Source organism: Rattus norvegicus, chromosome 7, assembly GCF_021556685.1.
Source record: "Rattus norvegicus strain SHRSP/BbbUtx chromosome 7, alternate assembly SHRSP_T2T, whole genome shotgun sequence".
Taxonomy (NCBI): domain Eukaryota; kingdom Metazoa; phylum Chordata; class Mammalia; order Rodentia; family Muridae; genus Rattus; species Rattus norvegicus.
Genome location: NC_141540.1, coordinates 54,310,881 through 54,337,955, shown reverse-complemented (window position 1 = coordinate 54,337,955; position 27,075 = coordinate 54,310,881). Strand labels below are relative to the sequence as shown.

General features: G+C 38.0%; 1 pseudogene; it reads right to left on the bottom strand.

The window, feature by feature from the left end:
* Hdac1-ps6 (Histone deacetylase 1, pseudogene 6) overlaps nt 1-27,075 on the bottom strand; it is a 57,445-nt pseudogene that overhangs the window by 24,068 nt on the left and 6,302 nt on the right.

Genomic DNA, 27,075 nt, shown 5'->3' with positions numbered 1-27,075 from the left:
TAAACATCATCCATAATGCTGACAGTAATTGTATTCACTGTAGCTGTAGTGTTTTGTATTCCCTCATCAATGGAAGAATTCCTAGTTCATCAATATCAATGTCCATTTGGGATTCTTTATGAAACAGCCAGGGTGTTCTATGAATAAAAAAAAAATACTTCTCACAATTTTATAGGCTATGAAGTTCAAGACTGAGGCATAGACACAGTCCCTATTCGATGAAATATTGCTTCCAGATACATGCATATTCATTTTTTTCTGTCCTCACATTGTGGAATTGGGAAGACACTCCTCTGCAGTCATTTCTACTTAGAACTGAGTCCAGTCATGACAATGTCACCTTCATGAAGTAATTGCCTCTCAAAGGCTCCTTCTATGGAAATACTATAGCATTAGGGATTAGGTTTCAACATACAAATCTGGGATCCTGGTCACAAATATTGAGTCAAGGACAATCCACATTTCAACAACGTTTTTGCGATTATCTCTTCTACCCTTTATCATCCTTGTAAGTTTTCAGGTTGATCTCATGGTGGTTTTAATTTGCAGTCGTTTGATGAATAATTATCTCGACCATCTAGCCATATTTGTATTTGCAGCTGAAATGTCTTCTCAGATGACATTTCTATTCATATTCTAGGTCTGGTTTTCTCAGGTGTGTTTTATGAGGTGCCCATTATTTTCATCTTGGTCAGTGACTTTATCCTCTCGAGCTAGTATAGCTTCCCAGCACATTGGACCTGTGTCCTCTGGTTCTACTGTAGACTTTTGGTTCTCTAAGTTTCCTCTAGAGTCATTCACTCCTTTTCTCCAGCAATAGCACCTTTATATCAGGAAAATAGATACAGGTCCTACCATACTTTTACCATCCATGGAATCCTGCATTTCATCTCATTTCTGTTTCTCTACATCTACATTGGAGCGTCTCTGGGCTACAAGGTGGACTGGACCCGTAAGTTGCATGCCCAATCTCTCTGGAAGATTTATCTCTTCACCACCTTGTCCCACTTCCCAGAGTAGATTGTACAGGCTGAGAATCAATAGCCAAATCTAATTCTGGCACTTACTGAACAATAGGTATTCTTATTTTCATGCATCTGCTTTCACAGTTTACTCCTTACTTTCATATTTTCTAAAAGAAGCCAAGCAATGTCATCAACACTGTTCTAGGAAATGGTTTAACTAAATAACTTAGTCCAGGATTTACAAGATATGACAAAAATATATGTATGAAAATATGTGGATCGTGTATATCATAAATTTTCCCATTTCCTTTGCTAAATACATACAAATATACATTTATGGAACTATTTAATTGTTTTTTATTGTTTACACGTTGCTCATTTGTTCTTAGATTCCATCTGTATACTGTACTATCTTTGTGATATTAGAACATATTATTTCTCTCCACTCTACTCTCACTATATAAAAAAATTAATGTTAATCAACTACCCCACGAGTTGGCTGTGAAATTTGAACCAGATCCCCTGTAAATCCATTAAATTAAGTTGGTAGATTGAAAAACAGTAAATAACTGCTCTTTATTACTATTTTCCAACTCATCCCAATTTCGGTCGTTGTGACCAGCGCCTAGACGGGAACAATCTTTTCTGGCCTTGTTATCAATGAAGCATCCCTTCTATGTACAGTCTCTCTGCTCTTGTTAAGATCTCAATTACCCACCACTTTAGCCAGTCACTCAGCTGGTCATAGCATTTACCTGTGGCGGCGTGGGAGAGCAATCATCCTCGGGATTACACGCTTGTCAGTTTCCATCATCTATTTCCTTCTCCATCCTCCGCCTGCCAGCCTCCACTCCACATGGCACTCCCCAAACTGACAGCACCTGACACGGTGCCCAGAAACGTCCTGCTGTGACTTAGCTCTGCCACTTCCAGTGTCCCGGATGCTCAATCCTGTAATATGACATCTGAAGATGTCTCCATTCTCAAGGTGCAACATTTTTCTTAAAGTTCAAATTAAAATCGTTTTCATTTCATTTCTCTATGGGAAAGAAGGAGAGGATGAAGTGATAGTAAATTATAGTGTTGGAGTAGTCAAAAATCTCCCAAGATATTAAACCGTTGCTTTGGAAACCAAAACGGGATAAAAACAATTTTAATTTGTCAATAACAAATTAAAATTACCGATAGAAAGTTGATTCAACACACCAGCCATCACACAATCCCATGTGTTTTTGTTAGCAGAATGATATAGTCTGACAAGCAAACCCCGTATACTATGTGAATTTCTTAAAACATCTCACATCTAAATTCTCTGCTAAAATTTACTTGAGCAAGCTTTGGGTATAATTTAAGGTGAATTCGTCTTTACTTATGAAAATACAATAGCATATAATTCTTTGACATAAATTTAAATTAAAGAGAATCCAAGAACTCTGTTGTTGGTTGAGTCTCTAGGGTAGGCTATGTTTCGGTAAGAAATAAGTTAAGATTTTTGTATAGTTTTGAAAGGAAGAGCAAGTCAATGTGAGGTTAAAGATTCAGTATTTTTCCTGGGAATTTGGGAAAACTTTTTTTAGACACGTTTGCTTCTGAGAAGGAAGCTACATGAACTTCTCTCCCTTTGCCCCACAGCAGCAGTTAAAAATCCATTCAGAGGTTTTAAGCAAAGTTCACTTGATTGTAGGTCAGTACCCGGTGGATAAATCACAGAATTGCTTCAAATAATATACATGGTTTGCTTTCTCCCTGCCATGGAGAAGTTCTGAATTGAGAGAGCATGAAGTAAGAACCGCTTCCTCATGCCTAAGGCTAATGCCCCTGTCTCAGCTTTCAGGCCCTACCAGGCAAACACAGAGAAGTAACTTAAAATATACCACTCTCCATCAATCCGCCACAAGCGTTAGAAAACAAATGAACGTGCTTCTCATCTCTGCCCGTGGCAGGGCATTTGTTAATGTATGAAGATGAGAGACAAGGAAGGGACAAGAAATCCCTTGGCAAAGAACTTGAATGAAATATTCGCAGGGCCTTTCTAAAGCAGTTCTTTGTAATCACTGTGGTCTCTTAGGGTGGCTGAGTGCAGTGTTTCAGGGACGCAGTAAGGTATAAATGCTCCCTGACTGCATCAAGCCATCGACCCCCTGCTGCTTGAATAATCCTTCTGAAGCACCATTTTCATCAGGACATTTCTACTCAAGGACCCTTAGGGAAGAGTGCCCTGATGGCTGTCATATTAATTCCAAAACCCTTCAGCCTGTGGCCCCTAGTGGTCCTCTTCTGATCTTTGCTTCTGTTGTACCAGCAAATATGCCCTGCTTAGTCCCTTCAAGTAGATTGGCCTGCTTTCGTCGGTGTGAATTTTTCTTTGCCTAGAAACTGGTTTTATTATGCTGCTTGCTATGCTGTAGCCTTGAATGGTTTTCTTATTCCCCGAACTCAGAGCGAATCCACAGTCCATTCTGTCCACATGGATTCCCTGAGACTGACTGTAACAATGACTTCCCTCAAGAACCAAAGTCCTACCTGATTAATGTTGACTTTAAGTTCTTTCTGATTAAAATTACTTACTACATTTAAGTGTGTATTCATCTAAGTTTATAAATATTATTTCTCTTGTTTGGTTTCTATCACTGAAGTTGGCACGTAAAATTGAAGCATGGATTATGTTTCCTTCCCCAATTACTTGATAATTTCCCATTTCTTTGTTTATTCATTAACGCTTTTATGACTTCATCACTATATGTTACAAACATTGTCAAATTGTGATGCAAAAGTAGACAATATGCTTTTCGATTTTTGAGGAATACTTAAATTCTGCTTTATTTGAATGTAGATCTAACTACCGAAATTATAAGGAAGAGAGTCAGAGAAGGCTTTCTAAAATTATAAAGCAGTCTAATTTTAAACTAGTTATACCCAAGATAAACCTGGAATTTTCTGCGGAAGAAGTGAAAACTGATAATCATATATATATATATATAATTCATATATATGAATAAATTTATTATATTTATGAATATGTATATTCATATATGAATGAGAAGTTGGATTATGAACACATTCTAAGAAACCTTCACTCTTGAGTTTCTGTTAGCACCTACCTGTTTTTTATCCCATAGTAAATTGGATGAATAAAGGTTTATTTCCAAACTTTAATATGATATAGATGCTTCATCTTAGAGAATTACTTTAAATTGACTTGAGGCTTAGCCCTACAGGACACAGTCAGGGACCTCTCGTCCTCCTTTCAGTCTTCTGGAAGCATTGCAGACCAGTGGTTCTGAGTCTTCCTAACGCTGCTCTTCCTTATACCTCAATACAGTTCCTTAGGCTGTGATGATTCCTAACTATAAAATTATTTTTGTTTCTACTGCAAAATTGTAATTTTATTACAATTATGAATCACAACATAAATATATTTTTGTAAGCTATTGGATATGTAATCCCTGTTATAAAACAAAGGTCATTTGACCCCAAGAGGTTAGGTTGAGAATCTCTCCTCAAGACTATGATCTACAACCTGAAACTCTTGTTTACAGGTTAAAAAAATCTTTTTAATCCATGCTTATTGTTTGAATATGGGAAATTAATATACTTTCATACTTTTTCCTTGTTTTCCATTGCATGTGTTCTGACACATTTATAGTCTGACGAGAAAGGTACTAACTAGTCTTCCCTACAGGTCATCCTCAAAAAAATTTAAAAAAAAAGGAAGAAGAAACTGCTAGCTATTGAGAGATGATGATATTAGTTGAGTCACATTAACTTAAATGGAGCAAAGTCACCTCATATTAAACTTTTCCTCTTGCTGTCATGGGCTACGTATAGTTAGTGGTTCTAGATGCTGGACCTATCTGTGCAGGCAGAAGTTCTCACCACACCTGTAATTCTTTACCTCGATCTAGGTTGATGCTAACTAGGAGGCAAACACTAATTTATGTCTAATTAGTAGTGATCTTAATATCAATCTCTGTTGTGCTGCTTGATAAACTAGGCTAACAGCATTATACAGTAGATAGATCTGGTAATTTATAATGTGCTAGTGAAGCTGTTATCAGCAGCAGCAGCAGCAGCAGCAGCAGCAGCAGCAGCAGCAAGAGATAAGATATTTAGCACAAGAAACAAGTCTTATATTAAGAAATTATAGTTTTAGTACACAGACCAGTCTGTCAAGAAGGATAGCCATGGTTTTGCTAATATAAAAACTAAGAATTTTGAGATAGAGTTGGTAGGTGGCACAGTCACACAAGGTTCCTTTTGGTGGCTTTGCTTCAGTATTAGCAAGAATGTAAAGCAGCACTGAATAAAACTGGGAAGATGGTTGAGGGACATTTGTTCAGTACATGGGGACGAGAACTGGAGAAATTTGGGTATATAACTGTCTCGTGTTGAAGGGACTGTCAAAGCACCCATGACTTCCGTTGAAGAGCAGAAGGGAGTTAAGGACTCAGAATGGCAGTAGCCTGAAACAGGTTGTGATTAGAGAATCCGAGGACTATAAATTTTCTACACAAGCATAACACTGTGGTAATTTCACTACTAATAAGGGGAAAGGGAACTTTGAGTTTGTTTGGGGGACAATGTTCTCATGTGTAAGTAGCCATTGTGGCTAGCCCAATCAGGATGTGTGTGAAACATGTAGGTGAAAAATATGTGGCCAAAGTATTTAAAATCTTATCAAAAGGTTTCCACTACAAATGGAAATAAGGAGGGAACAACCAGGTCTCATACACCAACTGGGTTGGTCCGAGGTCCCCTGACACCCATATAGCAGAGGACTGCCTGGTCTGGCCTCAGTGAGAGAAGATGTGCCTAACCCTCCTGAGACTTGAGGCCCTAGGAAGTGGGGAGGCCTGGCCTGATAGGATGAGGTGGGGCTGGGGACATCCTTTTGGAGACCAGAGAGGAGGAATGGAATGAGGATCTGTCCTGTCAGAGAGGACCAGGAAGGAGATAAAGACTGGACTGTAAAAAGAGATTTAAAATAGTGAAAAAAGAAAAAGAAAACAAAAAGTTGCAACGAGTTATTATTGCACACTGAGCCCAATGTACAAGCTATAGATTTGAGACTTCTGATAGAATGGCTTTGTATGTATATTATGATATGCATATGGGAGGAAAGATGCATTAAAATTGTGTCTGGCACCTTATAAAAAGAAGCTTTCACATATGTTGTCGCCATTAAATTCTCACCATGAAGCTATAATGTGGATATATTTAAAGAGAAACACAGGCAGCTCAAATGTAATTATTATGTCAAGAATTTAGTCGCAGTCACTAAAGTGACTGGGAATGCTCATTGACCCCTGCTTTGCCACACAGGTAGGGCAACACAACAGCAGGTTTAAAAGGAACTGCATCGGTTTTCTCGTGAGCCCCCACAGTGACGTATGAGACACCAGATTTATTCCGAGAAAGATTATTATGCATGTATTTCAACTCTTTCCTGAGAACTAGTTAAATATTCATAAACTCCTCACATATTGCAAAGATATAAAATAATTGAGGATGAGAGAGTTATTTTTGGAAGATGGATTTTTTTTCCTTGTGAGCTATGCCATGGATCCCATACCCCAAAGAGAAAGGGCTTGGATATTTTCCTATCAAGAAAGGACTGAAAACAAGTACAGCTTCCACTGTCATAGCAGTGGAAATCCTCATTCTCTTGAGTCTTATTGAGAAAATTTCAAAGCATAGAGATACCCTAGGTAAAGGAAGCAAATTAAAAGTAACTAGTGAATCATTAACGTGGTGAAAGCATTGTATAGAAAAAGTTGTCACCTTATCAATGAACACATTGATGAGGTTGGTATTTGATACTGTATTATCAAGTAAAAAAACCTAAGTTATCATGGGATATCTCTTGAATCTAACAACAGTAAAAGAGAACAAAGAAAAGCATTCAGTTTTCATCAAAGCGAGGGCATTTGAAAATTCCCAACTGAAGGCCATTCCTTAAAGTATGTACAAAATTACTCTCTCAAACACAGAACCAGTTCATAGTATTGGAAGTCAGGATGAATTTTATTTGATTTCTATAATGACCTCCAATCCGGAAAAGTAGAAAATCCCATCATGACAATGATGCTAATGTTTATTATCAAAGCAAATACCATCTATACATCCTCAGCACAGCTCCCTCACCTGAGGTTCAGGGATAATGGCGGAAGAGGGGGCAGAAAGAGTGTAAAAGCCAGAGAAACAAGAAGTTGTTGTGAGATGCTTCTAGAAATGTCAGAGAAGTTACACCCATGAAGTGTCTCTAACATTAGGGCCTAAACATGACTGGAGCAAGAATGACTTCCATAGGCATGCTAGTATAGAAAGGGGAGTGCCCATCATTTTCCATAATCTTCCATAAGAAAACACACATTCATTTATTGATTATCCAATACCAAGTGGTCATCACTGAAAGTCACACATACACATACACACACACACACACACACACACACACACACACACACACAACATTGTATAGACTATTCAGGTTATAAATATAGAAATGTATACAGAACTAAATCACATACTTTGATCATAATATCAAAACACACACATATTAATTTCTAGGTTGGTAATCATCATTAACTTTGGATGGCTAGAATAGGATTTCATGTATTACTTGCCTTTCTCTAAGAGTAAAAATCTTTGAAGTACTACTCTGCAGAGGCGATCCCGAGGCCAGGCCATGGTAAACATTTTCCATAAAGGATTAAAAGCAAATCTGTTATACTTTGCAGGCCAGGTGGGTTCTGTCATAAAGACTCAGTTCAGCTCTAAGAATGAAATTGATCAATTGAGTTTGACAGCCTTAATAGATGACATATAATCTAATGGGTGTAGCTTCAGTAATAAACCTTCATTAACGAAAATCAAACAACAGATCATATATTTGCCAATTGATATTTCCCCTTTTTGCCGTACAGGGTACAAACTCCCCCATTTTATTTAAATATCCCAATCGTGCTCACAACTTAGAAACAATGAGCAGTTGGTAAGACAAGGAATAGGGACAGCTTCATAGTTCAACATCAACCAAAGGGGTAACAGAGCTGGGCAAATCCATTCTTGCTTTGCCCAATTATTTCACATGAAAGATTTTAAGCTCCCTGTAATCACTCCTTTCATTTTGTTATTTCTCTGCTTTTCATTGACTTTGTGGCTGCATATGATTTTGTTTATTTGGATTTATTCTACTAATTAGCTTGATTATTTTCCTCTCTTTTACAAAGATAGATTTCCATTGGATTCAATACCATCAGATTAATGTTCTTATGAATCCATACCAAACTAGCAGAACAGTTTGTACTCAAATAAATGCATTCACTTTTCTTTCTGCTCTAGCAAATAGTTTAATAGCTGGAAAAGGTCGCTGTGCCCAGTAAAATCTCTTCATGACTGAAGACTGGGAAGTTCCTTTCAAGCTCTTTGTCCTCTGGCCTCCTCTTTGTAAAATCAAGGAAATGCGTAATAGCAGTAACCTGGCTTCTAGAATAAAAATAAATTCATTCTTGTCACTTTGTACCATTGCCTCTTTGGGCTTTATCAGTCTATTATCTATGAAGTATAAGAATCTAAAGAGACATTAGATTGATTTTTAAACTGACATACAAGCTACTCCACGAATACATCAGTGTCTAAAGATTCTACATGAAATAATTAACAAATATCAAATTGAACATGTCCTTGTTAATGTAATTTAATTTCATATGCATACACAATGAAATATGATCATATCTATACCTGCTTCCCTACACTGACTCCTCCAATATCTCTGCCTCTTGTGTGGGAAGTTCATGAATTTGGCAAGATACATTAAACAGAAAGCTATCAGCAGTTGATTGACGAGACAAACCCCCAAACCCAAAACTGTTACTTTATTGGTAGCAAAGGAAACAAAATCAAATATATATATATATATATATATATGAAGAAAATAGTTTAGAATCTTCTACTGAATGAAAGAAGAAAATAAATTAGATTGGATCACCTTCATAATTACCTTTAGCTCGATAATAAAGCTAGCTTGAGTGCTTACCACATGATAAATTCATTTTCCTTTGTCTGAAACCCTCAAGAGATTTGAGGTCCCAGGAAGTAGGGAGGCCTACATCAGGGGAACAGCCTCTTGGAGACAGGGAGAACAAGGAATGGGATGAAGAATTGTGGGAGGGTGGACCAGGAGAGGGACAAAACTGTACTATAAAAAATTAAAATAAAAATTTCAGAACAAGATATGTAAAAGGTGGATTAAAATATTTCATTTCTTTTTCATTATTATGATATGGTCCACCATCTTGGTTCACTTCTACAATAAGTCTGCATGATTTCCCATTGGAACAGTCACTGCATTACAGCTCTGTCTTGTCCGTTTTTCTGAATCTTCATTTCCCCCATCCTCATAGTGTTCCAGAGTCACAATGAATTTTGAGCACACAGTATGAAACAGAAAGCATAATTTTCATTCTGCAACAAAATCCAAAAGGCGCTATAAAGTCTTCTAACTATATCTATGTGCATTGTTTAAAAGCATATGGATTCAAAAATTTAGCTGACTTTGGCTCTTTAAAAAAATTTAAATCACAATAGCTGATCTATGAAATCATAGTGAAACCTAATTCTTCACCGCCATTGAGTTCTAAATTGTCTAGAAATCATGTGGTTCCCCCATCTAGTAGAGCTTTGTAAGGACGCTCATGATAGAATGTAAATAAAGAGCTTGGTTTGTGTAGAGGCTTTGAAGAAGCAATGCAAAGCCCTTTAAAATTATTAATGTATAAATATTAGTAATTACAAATCACAAAAGCAAAAAATAAGGCATGTGGCTCAATGGGAATTTGTCATGTGTTTAAAACTGGCAACGGGCAAAGTTAATGTTACACAGCAAAATGGTGGAGAAAGAACATCCCATAAACATCCCATAGTCATCTTTGACAGAGCAGGGATCAATGAGGAAGCTGTAAAGTCACTAGAGACAATGTGTAAGTCTTGCACACGAGAATAAACCTGTTCATTTGAAACACAGTGTTGAAGGGAAGTAAAGACCCATGCACAGTAAAATGGCAATGCTGGCCCAACATAGCTTTACAGAATCAGTTATGAGAGAAATCACTGCAGCAGGACTTGGCACCTCTCAGCTGTGCAGTGTGTGTACAGAGTACAGATTGTCATGAGGTTGTCAAGCAGTGGCAGCAATGGGGAAGTGATGAATCATCCTGCTTGAGAAGCTGAAGCAATGAAGATGGACGTGTGTGTCAGAAAAGAGCATCGTGAGACATGGCTGGAAGGCAACTGGGAAGATGAAAGCATCCGACTTGTCTCTAGCAAAAGGGGTGGAAGTAGATCCAATTAAGGACAAATTGGGACAGAGATGAGAAACGCTGGGTGGCACAACTTGTGTATCTGGCACTGGAAGCAGTCATCCTATGTAGAATATAGCAAGTGGGTATTCCTTATGCACTCTACCTTGTGAACAGATGTCTCTTTCTATTCCCTCCTTAAACACGTTTAACAATTGACATTCAGTTCATAATTATAATACAGCAAATTAATCACAGTTAATTTATGACAGACAATAAAATGTGTTATTATGGAGTCATGATATCCTGTGGTGTTTCTATAAATGGAGACACAGCATAAATTTAAAACAAGGTTCACATATTTACCTCCCCAAACATTTATTGTTTTTCAATGGAGCAAAGAAATAAAGTTCTTTCCTCACAATTTTGAAATGTTAGTACATTATTATTGCCTAGTCCCAGATCATCTTCTTTCGAGCTACAACTGGAGATTATTCAGTCTGTCTCTATCTCAGACTGTAACCTCCCTGTTCTACTCAGGAATCCTAAAATTAGTTTTTGATATTTAGTATAAGAATGGAATCCTTAACTGGGACATTCATCTCTCACCCACTCAAGTGATCTCTGCTTCTGTCCATGTTATTTCACAGGATAGGACAAAACCCTATAGGATATATCCCATAAGTATATATGGTATATTTTCTCTATTAGTAAAATTCATTTTAACTGGTGCATAGAAATAAAAGTTATCCATGTTAATGCAATTATGGCAATGTCCTCATACATGGATATTGCTCAATATGCAAATCAGGTTTACATCTCTCTGTCTCTTCACATAGTTACCATCACAAATATAGACTTTAACAATCCTTTCGTATGGTATTTCGTAATATGCTATCTCTGCTGGGGCCACTGTGCAGTGGCACATCAGAGTTATTCTTAAATATGAGTCACTGTTCGTTAATCAGTCTTTCCACACACTCCCTACCCTGAGACCAGCCCTGTACTAAAGTGAGGGAACCACCAGTCCACTTTTAACCTCAGAGACACCAATTCTGTAAAGATGTCACAGATGTCAGATCCTGTGCTTATTTTGCTTCTTCTAACATAATAATACGTTCTATGTTGTTGCAAGTAAGAGAGTTTTACCCAGTTTATGGTATTTCATTGTGTCTATGCATCCTATTTTCCTTATCTCTTTGATAGACATTTAGTTTGTTGTAAGTTCCCGGCTGCTGTGCTGCAAACAACACAAATGTGAACATGTTTCTTCAATACTGTTATTTAACTTCTTAAAAAATTAAATTGTGTTTCTTATAATATGTGTGTGTAGAGTGTGTGTGTGTGTGTGTGTGTGTGTGCATGTGCGCATGCACGCGCATGTGTATGTGCATGCCACTGTGCATGTGTGGACATTTAAAGAACAACTTATTGAAGTTGGTTTTGTTTCCCATCTATTTTATGTGTGTTCTGGGTAGCAGACTCAGGGCATTGGGCTAATAAGGTAAGCCTTTCTTTTCCTGGCTGAGTCATCTTATCAGTCCCCGAATTCATTTCTTTTAGGTCTGTAACCCATAGACATGTCACTTGATTATAGGGCATTTATTTCTACTGTAAAAGTTGGAGGTGCTCCACAGTGTTTTCTGCCATAAGTGCTAAGAATCATCACTAACAACAGTGTGCAGAGATTCATTTCACCCAGGCCACACTAATGCTTCGGTTTAGTCTGTCTGAGGTAATATCTACCCTAACTGGAATGATGTAGGTCCGTGTTTCAGTGTTCAGGCATAAATGCATCATGCACAAGACCTTGATCCTGCCCCTGGGATGACAGCGAAGAAAAATTAAAATAAAATCCCAAAGAAAATGCACAGGTGCACAATTAGAGGCAAACATGATTGGAAGGTGACCACATGAAACACCACAGGCTTTAAAATCATTGGCCTGTCCATCTTCAAAATCATATTCAGAACTATGCTTTTCCTTATCATTGTTCCAATTTTTTTAAAATCCTGAGTTGTTATTGTAGACTGGCTTTGTAGACTTTGTATTGTAGACTTGAATTGTTATTGTTTTCTTTATCACTTCTACTGTGTTACCCTAGACACTTCACATTGAGTTACTGTAGCTCTGCTATCTTGTCCTTTCTTTTTGTAAGAAGAAATATAACTGCAAGCAAACCTTGTTTCCTAGAGCACTACCTAAGTCATAAAAAGTTGATTTGCATAAAGTAAGTGAAACTCTTGGTCCAGGGACCATTCTTCTGTGGCTGCTTGGGAACATGGAGCGTCTCGCTTACCAGACTGGCTACTGATCCACTGGAATAATTCTCAACTGATCTTAGATGCCACTCCTGTCCCCACCAACCCCAATTATTTTCTCTCTTCTGTCCTTTTTCAAGGCTGTCATACTTCAAAACCTGTGCTGTAGAATCACCTTGAGAAGATTTTTTTTTGGTTAGTAATGCTTTCTTCATTGGTCTTAAAATGGAGTTGAGATATGTTCTCTGACAGTCACAGCTCTTCATTCAATTGGGTATCCATCTACCCTTTAAACAATTTACCTCCAATAGTCTCTCTTGAAGTTTTCCACACGTTAACTGTGAGTATTTGAAACTAGCCAAAACAATATTCTCTTTCCCATTATAACGTTAAACCAAATATATAATATCCTTGTTTCAAAGTCAATGCTTTCTGAAGATATGTAATATATAATACATAATGTATGATATATTACAAGTGTATATATACATATATAAAATACTGTTATGGGAATAATAAATATAATTAATGAATTGGATGACATATCTATTAATACACCACAGAGCTTTTAACATTTCTGTCACCATTCCCATTCTATATAAAAGATGCTTGTATATTCTCTCTATGAAACTTTACAATGCTAAAGATCTTTCCTTACCACAAAAGGTCACAATTATTCTCCTTTTTAACCATAGCAGCTTTATTTAACATTCTCTATATTATACACATAATATCATCATATAGGTTTTTTATTTTATATATTTTATGTAAATTATATATTCACTAAATATTCAGAGAGATAATATAATGAGCATTCATCTATCTTACTTTCTCTACATTGCTCATATCAGGACTTGATGCAGAGCTAGTTTGGCAACACTAAGTCCTGTTGCTATTACCACACACATTTCCATTCTCATTTCTGAGAATTAAATCAGCTGAGAGATGAAAACTAGGATCCACCACCTGTTGTTTAGAGCAAACGTATTGGTACACAGCCACACTCACTTGTTTATGTATTGTTTGTAATTGCCTTCTTCTAAAAAACCAGCCTGAGTAATTGCACCAGAGAACATATGGCACGTTGAACTTAAGGTATTTACTCCAAGACTTTTAGTCCTAAGCTTGCTCACGTGTGCTTTGACACCAAAAATAAAAAGTGCAGTGTTACTGCTTGGCCTCACTCTTAAGGTCCAGGTGCCACAAGTCCATTGATGATATTCTCCTTGACCTCTCACTTTATTTAATTGTCAGTGGAATCTGAAGTCTGGCACTGACAGCTAGCGGGCCATCATTTCCAAATCATCCGTTTGCCTTCAGAGGCATTTGCTTTTAGATATCGCCCTCTTGAACGTGTGAAAATGTTAAAAGGCTCTCAGAAGGTGTAGAACTTGAGCTCAATCCAGAAGTACTTTCTTCCATGATTTCTTTGATTATGCAAGGCTTAATTAGCAAGCTAAATCATAACGCGAAGAATGTGTTTGCTTTGCAAAAATCAAATCAATTGCACAATTTCTGTTTGCTGCAGCTGCTGCTTCCCGTTTTTACAGAAGCAGATCCATTCCAGCTGCAGATATGAGCCTCACTGCCTCACTGATCTCTGAGAGGGTTCAAGAACATCAGTCCAGATGCCAACAATTGTAGCTCAGAAGGATCGTTATTTTAGAAGGTTTAAAACTAAAATTACATTGTACGCCTTTAGTAAGAAGGAGTAAAGTAATATGCATTAATATATATTTATTTATCCATTTCAAGATATGGCCTGTTAACTTAGAGTTTTAATTAGATTCAAATTTTGTACCCCCCAACCTGTTAGACTAAATTGGTAGCTTATGACAATTGCTAAACATACTATATTTATGACTTTATCCAGCAACAGTAAGCACCTCCATAAATATTTCCTTAGAAAACACTGTCTCTTTTTAGTAGTGAACAAATGAGCTAATTTTATAGTTCCAGTAAATTTGATTTACTTTATTATATTTCAGCATTTATAATTATGTTTAGGGAAATGTTTGTTACTTCTATGTCCTTTTATTGAGTGATGGGATAGATAAAAATTTGACTGTGTTATTTTCTTCTTTAAAGTCTTTCAGTCGGGCCCAGACCCCATGAGAGAGAGACCCAACCGCCTGGTCAGGTGGGCACTCCTAAGGCTGCAGAGCGGAAGAGACCACCAACACTGCTCACCCCTGCCCACATCCCTGGCCCAAGAGGAAACTGTATAAGGCCTCTGGGCTCCCGTGGGGGAGGGCCCAGGAGTGGCAGGACCCCTGCCTGAGACAACACCGGAACCTGAAGGAAACAGACCGGATAAACAGTTCTCTGCACACAAATCCCGTGGGAGGGAGAGCTAAACCTTCAGAGAGGCAGACAGGCCTGGGAAACCAGAAGAGACTGCTCCCTGCACACACATCTCAGACGCCAGAGGAAAAAGCCAAAGACCATCTGGAACCCTGGTGCACTGAAGCTCCCAGAAGGGGCGGCACAGGTCTTCCTGGTTGCTGCCGAATGCAGAGAGCCCGTGGGCAGCACCCCACGAGCGAACTTGCGCCTCGGGACCACAGGTAAGACCAAATTTTCTGCAGCAAGAAAGCTGCCTGGTGAACGCAAGACACAGGCCCACAGGAACAGCTGAAGACCTGTAGAGAGGAAAAACTACACACCCAAAAGCAGAACACTCTGTCCCCATAACTGACTGAAAGAGAGGAAAACAGGTCTACAGCACTCCTGACACACAGGCTTATAGGACAGTCTAGCCACTGTCAGAAATAGCAGAACAAAGTAACACTAGAGATAAGCTGATGGTGAGAGGCAAGCACAGGAACATAAGCAACAGAAACCAAGACTACATGGCACCATCAGAGCCCAATTCTCCCATCAAAACAAACATGGAATATCCAAACACACCAGAAAAGCAAGATCTAGTTTCAAAATCATTTTTGATCATGATGCTGGAGGACTTCAAGAAAGACGTGAAGAACTCCCTTAGAGAACAAGTAGAAGCCTACGGAGAGGAACTGCAAAAATGCCTGAAAGAATTCCATGAAAACATAAATAAACAAGTAGAATCCCATAGAGAGGAGACACAAAAATCCCTGAAAGAATTCCAGGAAAACATAAATAAACAAGTAGAAGCCCATAGAGAGGAGTCACAAAAATCCCTGAAAGAATTCCAGGAAAACACAATCAAACAGTTGAAGGAATTAAAAATGGAAATAGAAGCAATCAAGAAAGAACACATGGAAACAACCCTGGATATAGAAAACCAAAAGAAGAGACAAGGAGCTGTAGATACGAGCTTCACCAACAGAATACAAGAGATGGAAGAGAGAATCTCAGGAGCAGAAGATTCCATAGAAATCATTGACTCAACTGTCAAAGATAATGTAAAGCGGAAAAAGCTACTGGTCCAAAACATACAGGAAATCCAGGACTCAATGAGAAGATCAAACCTAAGGATAATAGGTATAGAAGAGAGTGAAGACTCCCAGCTCAAAGGACCAGTAAATATCTTCAACAAAATCATAGAAGAAAACTTCCCTAACCTAAAAAAAGAGATACCCATAGGCATACAAGAAGCCTACAGAACTCCAAATAGATTGGACCAGAAAAGAAACACCTCCCGTCACATAATTGTCAAAACACCAAACGCACAAAATAAAGAAAGAATATTAAAAGCAGTAAGGGAAAAAGGTCAAGTAACATATAAAGGGAGACCTATCAGAATCACACCAGACTTCTCGCCAGAAACTATGAAGGCCAGAAGATCCTGGACTGATGTCATACAGACCCTAAGAGAACACAAATGCCAGCCCAGGTTACTGTATCCAGCAAAACTCTCAATTAACATTGATGGAGAAACCAAGATATTCCATGACAAAACCAAATTTACACAATATCTTTCTACAAATCCAGCACTACAAGGATAATAAATGATAAAGCCCAACATAAGGAGGCAAGCTATACCCTAGAAGAAGCAAGAAACTAATCATCTTGGCAACAAAACAAAGAGAAGGAAAGCACACAAACATAACCTCACATCCAAATATGAATATAACGGGAAGCAATAATCACTATTCCTTAATATCTCTCAATATCAATGGCCTCAACTCCCCAATAAAAAGACATAGATTAACAAACTGGATACGCAACGAGGACCCTGCATTCTGCTGCCTACAGGAAACACACCTCAGAGACAAAGACAGACACTACCTCAGAGTGAAAGGCTGGAAAACAACTTTCCAAGCAAATGGTCAGAAGAAGCAAGCTGGAGTAGCCATTCTAATATCAAATAAAATCAATTTCCAACTAAAAGTCATCAAAAAAGATAAGGAAGGACACTTCATATTCATCAAAGGAAAAATCCACCAAGATGAACTCTCAATCCTAAATATCTATGCCCCAAATACAAGGGCACCTACATACGTAAAAGAAAACTTACTAAAGCTCAAAACACACATTGCACCTCACACAATAATAGTGGGAGATTTCAACACCCCACTCTCATCAATGGACAGATCATGGAAACAGAAATTAAACAGTGATGTCGACAGACTAAGAGAAGTCATGAGCCAAATGGACTTAACGGATATTTATAGAACATTCTATCCTAAAGCAAAAGGATATACCTTCTTCTCAGCTCCTCATGGTACTTTCTCCAAAATTGACCATATAATTGGTCAAAAAATGGGCCTCAACAGGTACAGAAAGATAGAAATAATCCCATGCGTGCTATCGGACCACCACGGCCTAAAACTGGTCTTCAATAACAATAAGGGAAGAATGCCCACATATACGTGGAAATTGAACAATGCTCTACTCAATGATAATCTGGTCAAGGAAGAAATAAAGAAAGAAATTAAACACTTTTTAGAATTTAATGAAAATGAAGGTACAACATACCCAAACTTATGGGACACAATGAAAGCTGTGCTAAGAGGAAAACTCATAGCGCTGAGTGCCTGCAGAAAGAAACAGGAAAGAGCATATATCAGCAGCTTGACAGCACACCTAAAAGCTCTAGAACAAAAAGAAGCAAATACACCCAGGAGGAGTAGAAGGCAGGAAATAATCAAACTCAGAGCTGAAATCAACCAAGTAGAAACCAAAAGGACCATAGAAAGAATCAACAGAACCAAAAGTTGGTTCTTTGAGAAAATCAACAAGATAGATAAACCCTTAGCCAGACTAAGGAGAGGACACAGAGAGTGTGTCCAAATTAACAAAATCAGAAATGAAAAGGGAGACATAACTACAGATTCAGAGGAAATTCAAAAAATCATCAGATCTTACTATAAAAACCTATATTCAACAAAACTTGAAAATCTTCAGGAAATGGACAATTTCCTAGACAGATACCAGGTATCAAAGTTAAATCAGGAACAGATAAACCAGTTAAACAACCCCATAACTCCTAAGGAAATAGAAGCAGTCATTAAAGGTCTCCCAAACAAAAAGAGCCCAGGTCCAGACGGGTTTAGTGCAGAATTCTATCAAACCTTCATAGAAGACCTCATACCAATATTATCCAAACTATTCCACAAAATTGAAACAGATGGAGCCCTACCGAATTCCTTCTATGAAGCCACAATTACTCTTATACCTAAACCACACAAAGACACAACAAAGAAAGAGAACTTCAGACCAATTTCACTTATGAATATCAACGCAAAAATACTCAATAAAATTCTGGCAAACCGAATTCAAGAGCACATCAAAACAATCATCCACCATGATCAAGTAGGCTTCATCCCAGGCATGCAGGGATGGTTTAATGTACGGAAAACCATCAACGTGATCCATTATATAAACAAATTGAAAGAACAGAACCACATGATCATTTCATTAGATGCTGAGAAAGCATTTGACAAAATTCAACACCCCTTCATGATAAAAGTCCTGGAAAGAATAGGAATTCAAGGCCCATACCTAAACATAGTAAAAGCCATATACAGCAAACCAGTTGCTAACATTAAACTAAATGGAGAGAAACTTGAAGCAATCCCACTAAAATCAGGGACTAGACAAGGCTGCCCACTCTCTCCCTACTTATTCAATATAGTTCTTGAAGTTCTAGCCACAGCAATCAGACAACAAAAAGAGATCAAGGGGATACAGATCGGAAAAGAAGAGGTCAAAATACCACTATTTGCAGATGACATGATAGTATATTTAAGTGATCCCAAAAGTTCCACCAGAGAACTACTAAAGCTGATAAACAACTTCAGCAAAGTGGCTGGGTATAAAATTAACTCAAATAAATCAGTAGCCTTCCTCTATACAAAAGAGAAACAAGCCGAGAAAGAAATTAGGGAAACGACACCCTTCATAATAGACCCAAATAATATAAAGTACCTCGGTGTGACTTTAACCAAGCAAGTAAAAGATCTGTACAATCAGAACTTCAAGACACTGAGGAAAGAAATTGAAGAAGACCTCAGAAGATGGAAAGATCTCCCATGCTCATGGATTGGCAGGATTAATATAGTAAAAATGGCCATTTTACCAAAAGCAATCTACAGATTCAATGCAATCCCCATCAAAATACCAATCCAATTCTTCAAAGAGTTAGACAGAACAATTTGCAAATTCATCTGGAATAACAAAAAACCCAGGATAGCTAAAGCTATCCTCAACTATAAAAGGACTTCAGGGGGAATCACTATCCCTGAACTCAAGCAGTATTACAGAGCAATAGTGATAAAAACTGCATGGTATTGGTACAGAGACAGACAGATAGACCAATGGAATAGAATTGAAGACCCAGAAATGAACCCACACACCTATGGTCACTTGATTTTTGACAAAGGAGCCAAAACCATCCAATGGAAAAAAGATAGCCTTTTCAGCAAATGGTGCTGGTTCAACTGGAGGGCAACATGTAGAAGAATGCAGATCGATCCATGCTTATCACCCTGTACAAAGCTTAAGTCCAAGTGGATCAAGGACCTCCACATCAAACCAGACACACTCAAACTAATAGAAGAAAAACTAGGGAAGCATCTGGAACACATGGGCACTGGAAAAAATTTCCTGAACAAAACACCAATGGCTTATGCTCTAAGATCAAGAATCGACAAATGGGATCTCATAAAACTGCAAAGCTTCTGTAAGGCAAAGGACACTTTGGTTAGGACAAAACGGCAACCAACAGATTGGGAAAAGATCTTTACCAATCCTACAACAGATAGAGGCCTTATATCCAAAATATACAAAGAACTCAAGAAGTTAGACCGCAGGGAAACAAATAACCCTATTAAAAAATGGGGTTCAGAGCTAAACAAAGAATTCACAGCTGAGGAATGCCGAATGGCTGAGAAACACCTAAAGAAATGTTCAACATCTTTAGTCATAAGGGAAATGCAAATCAAAACAACCCTGAGATTTCACCTCACACCAGTGAGAATGGCTAAGATCAAAAACTCAGGTGACAGCAGATGCTGGCGAGGATGTGGAGAAAGAGGAACACTCCTCCATTGTTGGTGGGATTGCAGACTGGTAAAACCATTCTGGAAATCAGTCTGGAGGTTCCTCAGAAAACTGGACATTGAACTGCCTGAGGATCCAGCTATACCTCTCTTGGGCATATACCCAAAAGATGCCTCAACATATAAAAGAGACACGTGCTCCACTATGTTCATCGCAGCCTTATTTATAATAGCCAGAAACTGGAAAGAACCCAGATGCCCTTCAACAGAGGAATGGATACAGAAAATGTGGTACGTCTACACAATGGAATATTACTCAGCTATCAAAAACAACGAGTGTATGAAATTCGCAGGCAAATGGTTGGAACTGGAAAATATCATCCTGATTGAGCTAACCCAATCACAGAAAGACATACATGGTATGCACTCATTGATAAGTGGCTATTAGCCCAAATGCTTGAATTACCCTAGATCCCTAGAACAAACGAAACTCAAGACGGATGATCAAAATGTGAATGCTTCACTCCTTCTTTAAATGAGGAAAAAGAATACCCTTGGCAGGGAAGGGAGAGGCAAAGATTAAAACAGAAACTGAAGGAACACCCATTCAGAGCCTGCCCCACATGTGGCCCATACATATACAGCCACCCAATTAGACAAGATGGATGAAGCAAAGAAGTGCAGACTGACAGGAGCCGGATGTAGATCACTCCTGAGAGACACAGCCAGAATACAGCAAATACAGAGGCGAATGCCAGCAGCAAACCACTGAACTGAGAATAGGTCCCCCGTTGAAGGAATCAGAGAAAGAACTGGAAGAGCTTGAAGGGGCTCGAGACCCCAAAAGTACAACAATGTCAAGCAGCCAGAGCTTCCAGGGACTAAGCCACTACCTAAAGACTATACATGGACTGACCCTGGACTCTGACCGCATAGGTAGCAATGAATATCCTAGTAAGAGTACCAGTGGAAGGGGAAGCCCTGGGTCCTGCTAAGACTGAACCCCCAGTGAACTAGACTATGGGGGGAGGGCGGCAATGGGGGGAGGGTTGGGAGGGGAACACCCATAAGGAAGGGGAGGGGGGAGGGGTACGTTTGCCCGGAAACCGGGAAAGGGAATAACACTCGAAATGTATATAAGAAATACTCAAGTTAATAAAAAAAAAAAAAAAGTCTTTCAGTCGGGGTTGGGGATTTAGCTCAGTGGTAGAGCGCTTGTCTAGCAAGCGCAAGGCCCTGGGTTCGGTCCTCAGCTCCGCAAAAAAAATCTTCTAGTCAAGTTTTGATATGTCATATTGAATAGCATATCCTATCTTCTGCTTTCTGTACTGCTTTCTGTACATATGAAATGTAATTTTAGAGTCATGTCTAAACAAAGAATCCTGTTCAGGCAAGGGTTACAGATCTCAGTAAAGTATACAGTTATTTTAAATATGCATAAAGCTAGGGGAAAAATGAAACATGCACACAGGTATACACAACTCTTCTTTGATAAGTGCCTCACTTCTCTTGAGGTGCTGGTAATTGAAAATTATTCTGTTATGGATAAGAAGCTTTTCTTTGTAAAATTTCAATTTATATATAATGACACTCATTCTTTGACTAATTTTTCAAGGTTTGTTTTTATTTGCCTTCATGTATATATGCAAACCATATATCTGCTTTGTACTTATGGAGGCCAGAATAGTGCATTGGGTCCACTGGGAAGTTGTGAATTGATATGTAGATGTTGGGATCTGAGCCCAGGTCTTCTACAAGACCATCAAGTGCTCTTAACTGTTGAGCCATTTCTCCAGATCACATTCTTGGCTTTCTTGGGTTCTTAATATGTCAAATTTGTTCTGCTGCTTAATGAAATATAATATCTATTGTTGACTATTTTATTTTTAAAGGTTATAGAAAAGTGCATAGCTATGCTATCAAATAACAACTCTACGAGAAGATCATACATCATCTTGTGCAATGTTCCTAGCAGAAAATAAGGATACACTTTTACACACAGACACACACACACACAGACACACACACACACACACGTGCACGCGCGCACACACACATGCATGCATGCACACGCACACAAACTCATACACACACAAACTCTCTCTCACACACACAAACTTATACAAACACAACTCAGACAGTCACACATACACACACACAAACATACACAAACATACACACACATACACACACTGACGCATGCATGCACATGTGCGCATGCACACAAACTCACACACACACACACAAAGTCTCACACACACAAACTCATACAAACACAACTCAGACACACACATACAGACACACACACACACACACACACACATTTACTCTTCTGTTCAACCATAAGTCAAAAATTATATCTAAATATATTTTGTTTCATATTTCTTTAAGGAATGAAATGATTATTTCTCAAATTCTACTAAGTAATAAAAGAACCACGTATAGGTATAATATTCAAAATCCTTATTTTGGTGAGAGTGTGAGATACTCTGCTTTGCTGATACTTTAAAAGGCAATAAAGGTATAAGTCTATTGCATTTAAGTGAGAAAACAAGAGTGAAATAACAATGTATCATCAAAAGGAACCACATAAAGGACAGAAAAGGAATTTCTTACAATTTGATCCACAGGGCACAGCATGCTAGGTTAAATATTCTTGGATCAGTATTCTGCACACTGCAGAGTGAACACATTTGTTTAAAAGTTGATGGAATGTAGAACTAGTTACCCAAGTAATACAGGACTGCCTTGCCAACAGCAGAACTTAAAAAGCCATGTTTGCTTCCTTATTATTGTGCATTTGGACTTTAATTAATATGCTTTTACTCCTGAATGTATAAGGCGTTGGCCTTCCTCTGTGTACCATTCTCGTTATAAGCTTTCAGATACCGAAAGAGGCAAAGATTCATCCTCAGCACCGGAGACAAAAGTTCGGTGCAGCTGTTGTTTATTAAACTCCCTGTTGTTTTCTTTTATTATAATTACTCTTCAGAATTGAAAGTGGCCTGTTAACATTTCTGAGCAACATTCAAGAAATGGTCACTACATATGCACGCAATTATAGACATCCATTTACATACGTCTGCTAAGTATCAAGTGCATCGGGCAAATGGCTAAATCACTGTGAAATCCATAAGAACCTGGAACTGGCAAAAACATCCCATAGGCTTTAGTGATAAAGAACATTGACATTTCCTAATTTTTTCTCCTAGAAAAACCTGAAATCCGTTAATTGAACAATTATCAGTTAATCTAAATTTTAAATTTTGGCTCTACCTTTCTAAATATTCTTATCACTGAAGAATTTAGGCTTTATTCAAGCTACAAAAGAAAGGAAGGATAAATGAAGGATTTGAGGTATGCATATGATATGGTGTGTGTGATAGCTATTCTTGATTGTCAATGTGACTATATTTGGAATTAAAAACATCCACTGACAGCACACTGGTAACCTGGATCTTGAGCCACGGAGACAAAAGCTTTCCAGCCAATTCTTGTGAGATGACACATGCTCTTAATCCAAATCAGCACACAGATCTCAAGGCCTACCTTTAATCTAGAGGCCTGTATAAGACTATCAAAAAGGGAAAAGGAAGGGTTTGTTCATCTTTGCAGGCTTGTATTCTCTTTGTTAATACATCCAGTGAAGCCTTCTTCTTAGGGATTCCAGCTTATACAGAAGACCAGTTGAAGCACCCAGCCTCCCAGGTCCGAGCAACTACTAGATTCTTAGACTTTCCGTTCACAGCTGGACATTTTCCATTCACAGCTGAGAATATATATATTCACATTTAATAAGTTCTGTGACTCTAAAGAACCCTGACTAATATAGTGCGATATCGTAGTGCATGTTGCTGGGAGGGGGGCAGGGGTTATGTTTAATTTTCCTTTGGAAAAAAATCTATTTTCATCCAATTTATTTTGAGCAAGTTACTTTAGCAGATGAAACATCTGCCTCTCCACCTGTGATGAGAATAATAAAAATCATCCATCTCAAAGGTTGATGGTGATGAAATTAGACAGCATTTGTAAAGCAGCTCTCTCACAAGCCGGTTTACAGTAAAATGCTCAGTAATGGTAGTCATGAATAAGTAGCAGAGGGGACATTTCAGAAGAAACTACTAAAAAGGAAGAAGAATAAAGACAGGATGATTGAAGCATCAAAGTAACACAGCCTGAGGAATAAAGAGTTAAAAAAAATAGATGGGCCAGGGAAATGGCTATGTCAGCAAAGTCTTGTTGGAACTGTTGGGAACTTCGGTATCCAGATTGTAGGTTGGCATTACTATGAGACTCCTAACCATGGTAGCAGGGTTGTCTCTAACTCTTTGTCCTGCTTTTGGGACCCTTCTCCTCCTACTGGGTTGCCTTGCTCAGCTTTGATATGAGGGTTTGTGCCTAGTCTTATGTAACATTGTGCCTTGTTAGATTGATATTTCTGGGAGACCTGCCCTTGGCTGAAGGAAAACAGAGGAAGAGTGGATCTAGGGGAGAGGGGAGTTAGACGGGAGGACTTGGAGGAGTAGAAGGAGGGGGAAACAGTAGTCAAGATGTAATGTATGAGAGAATAATAAAAAAACAAATCAAACAAAAAGCAACAACAAATCAAAACAAAAAAACATTTAAAAAAAACAAAAAACTCCAAACAACTGAAAAAAAGCAGCAGACTAAAGTAGTCAGTATTTTAATCTTAGGGCTGGGAAGGTAAAGAAAAGAATTTCCAGGACTTTCTGGCTACTAATTGAATTGGGAAGCTCTAAATTTAGGAGGAAAACTGTATCTCAGTAAATAAGGTGGTGAACCATTAAGGAAGGTCCCTGACATGGACTCCCAGACCCTACAAATGCATGTCCATGTGTGTTTAAGCACCCATACATGCACATACAAAAATAAAGGAAAATAACCTAAAGCATCACATATCATAATCTGATATTTGACTAATAATTTGCATTAAAGAAATGGGTTTTAACATAGACTAAAATATCAGGAATATCCAGGGGTTTGGCAAATTTGTGTAAGGAAGGAGTTTTACAAGATGATGAGGGGTTTATGGATCATTAGTGTTTGATATGCTAGTACTTGTTGGTAGGAAAAAACTCACACCAATAGCATTTGTTATTTTGTGTCCAGAATTTAAAATTACCTAAAATAGTAGATTATACTTTTTAGAATGAACTACCTTATTTACAATTAAGGTCACTATAATGTTTTCAGATTTTTACTTACACACTTACAAGGTAGGAGCAAATTCAGATGGTAAAAATAAGTTTTCTTCTCTGGATGGAGACTGCTGGAGTGTACTTTGGAAGTCATTTACCTGTGAATCTTTTCTGGTGGGAGCCAGAGGAAAAGTGAGCCTTGAGGAAAGAGGAGATGCAGGAGGAGAGCAGAGAAGGAAAACCGCAGTCAGGATGTAATGTATGGGAGAATAATAAACTAAAACATACATAGACTTTACAGCAGAAAGACTGGGGCTTTGATCTCAGCTTTACACTTTACTAACTCTGTAATTTTAGGTTAATGGAGCAGTGTCTCTGTCTTCCATTTTCTTTGTTTTAAAGAGAATTGAAGATAGAGGTAGATCATGTGGACACAAAGCATGAGTTCGGCATTATTGATTGTCTCCCTACCTTGTCACCTTCTTCACCCATCTTTGTGAACTGGCGAACTCCCAACTCTGTTATTATGCACTAGTCTGTGTACTAAAATTCTTAACTTGTTCTTGAAGAGTTTTCCAGGAAAAATTCTTCCTACCTATCTAGGTTCCTCTTACATTCTCTTCTAAACACATCTCCTGGAAAAACACAGTTGGTTATTGTTCCCTTTTATTCTAAATATTTTTATTTATTTTAACAGCAATTCTCAGTGTTCGTGACAGGGAACGATCTCCTATAAAATTCTCTGCAAGCGGCTCCTATGCATCAAATAAGGGGGAGAGGTGCATTGTTTCTTCTTTCACTTTGAAAAAAAATCATACAATGTGTCAGAGAACTAAAAAAATGTGGGTTTTTCTTTCTGGCAATGCATTGTTTCCCAGACTTTAAGAATAAATGTTGAGCCATTACTTTGTTATTAAGCTTAAAATGGAAACTCTTTTGAAAGTACTGTACCGTGAACATTTATTTGACTAATTAGCATTCAGTCTCCTTTCCTACATCTTTACCTTTTGGTATATTGTAAATATAACTTTCGTTCACCAGATATAATTGTCATCTTGGAGACTTCTTGTTGGATAAACTTACCCCTTTTAGTTCTTTCTGAACTCTGGCTGGCTGGTTCAACTTAGTTGTCTGGCTCAAAAATCATCTCAAAGCTGACTGATTCAAAATGGCTTCTCTTACCTTTTCAATTAATTGTTTTTCTTGGAGAAACTGTCTTTGAACTTCACAAACTGAACTGCATTGTCTGCTTAGACTGCACGAACTGAATGGAACTGAATGACCTCTACTGCACTGAACTCTACTGATCTGAACTAAACTTAATTGCACTCTCTAAACTACTATCTACTCCTGACTCACTCTGAGCTGCTCTTAAGTAGCCCTTCTTTCCTGTCTGTTTATATGAAAGTAGCCTATCTCTGCCTCTTTCTGTCAAATCTTTCTCTGATTCATCACTTTGTCTGCCCTTTAATTAGACATCAATTTCAAACATCTCTGTTTCCTTCTATAAACTAACCTTACATATCCTTGGATGTGATCGTTTGCCAGAGCAGCTATATTGCTGGATTAAAATTCCTGTTCAGTCGTGGATATTTCTTGGGTTCCCTCTCACCTTGTTTTTGTTGTTACAGTTTTCCCAATGCATAGTGTTCCTTTCATCTGCAATAATAGGAATTTATAAACCACAAAATCACCATCATCATGAAAGCAGAAGGCACTATATTAAATTGTATCACTTGATACCTAATTTAGTATTTAATGACATTTTTCACCGAATAGTTTTGGTGAAAAATTATTATATTTAAGTTATTTGCTGTTATTTGTATCCATAATTGTAATTATAAATATCAGACAATATTAGAATCATTATTTTTCTGTGTGAAGCAGGGTTTTAGAAAATAATGACTACTTACACAGTTTTCAGTGGCATCCAGCTAAAGTATCAAATTTTCATCTCAAAC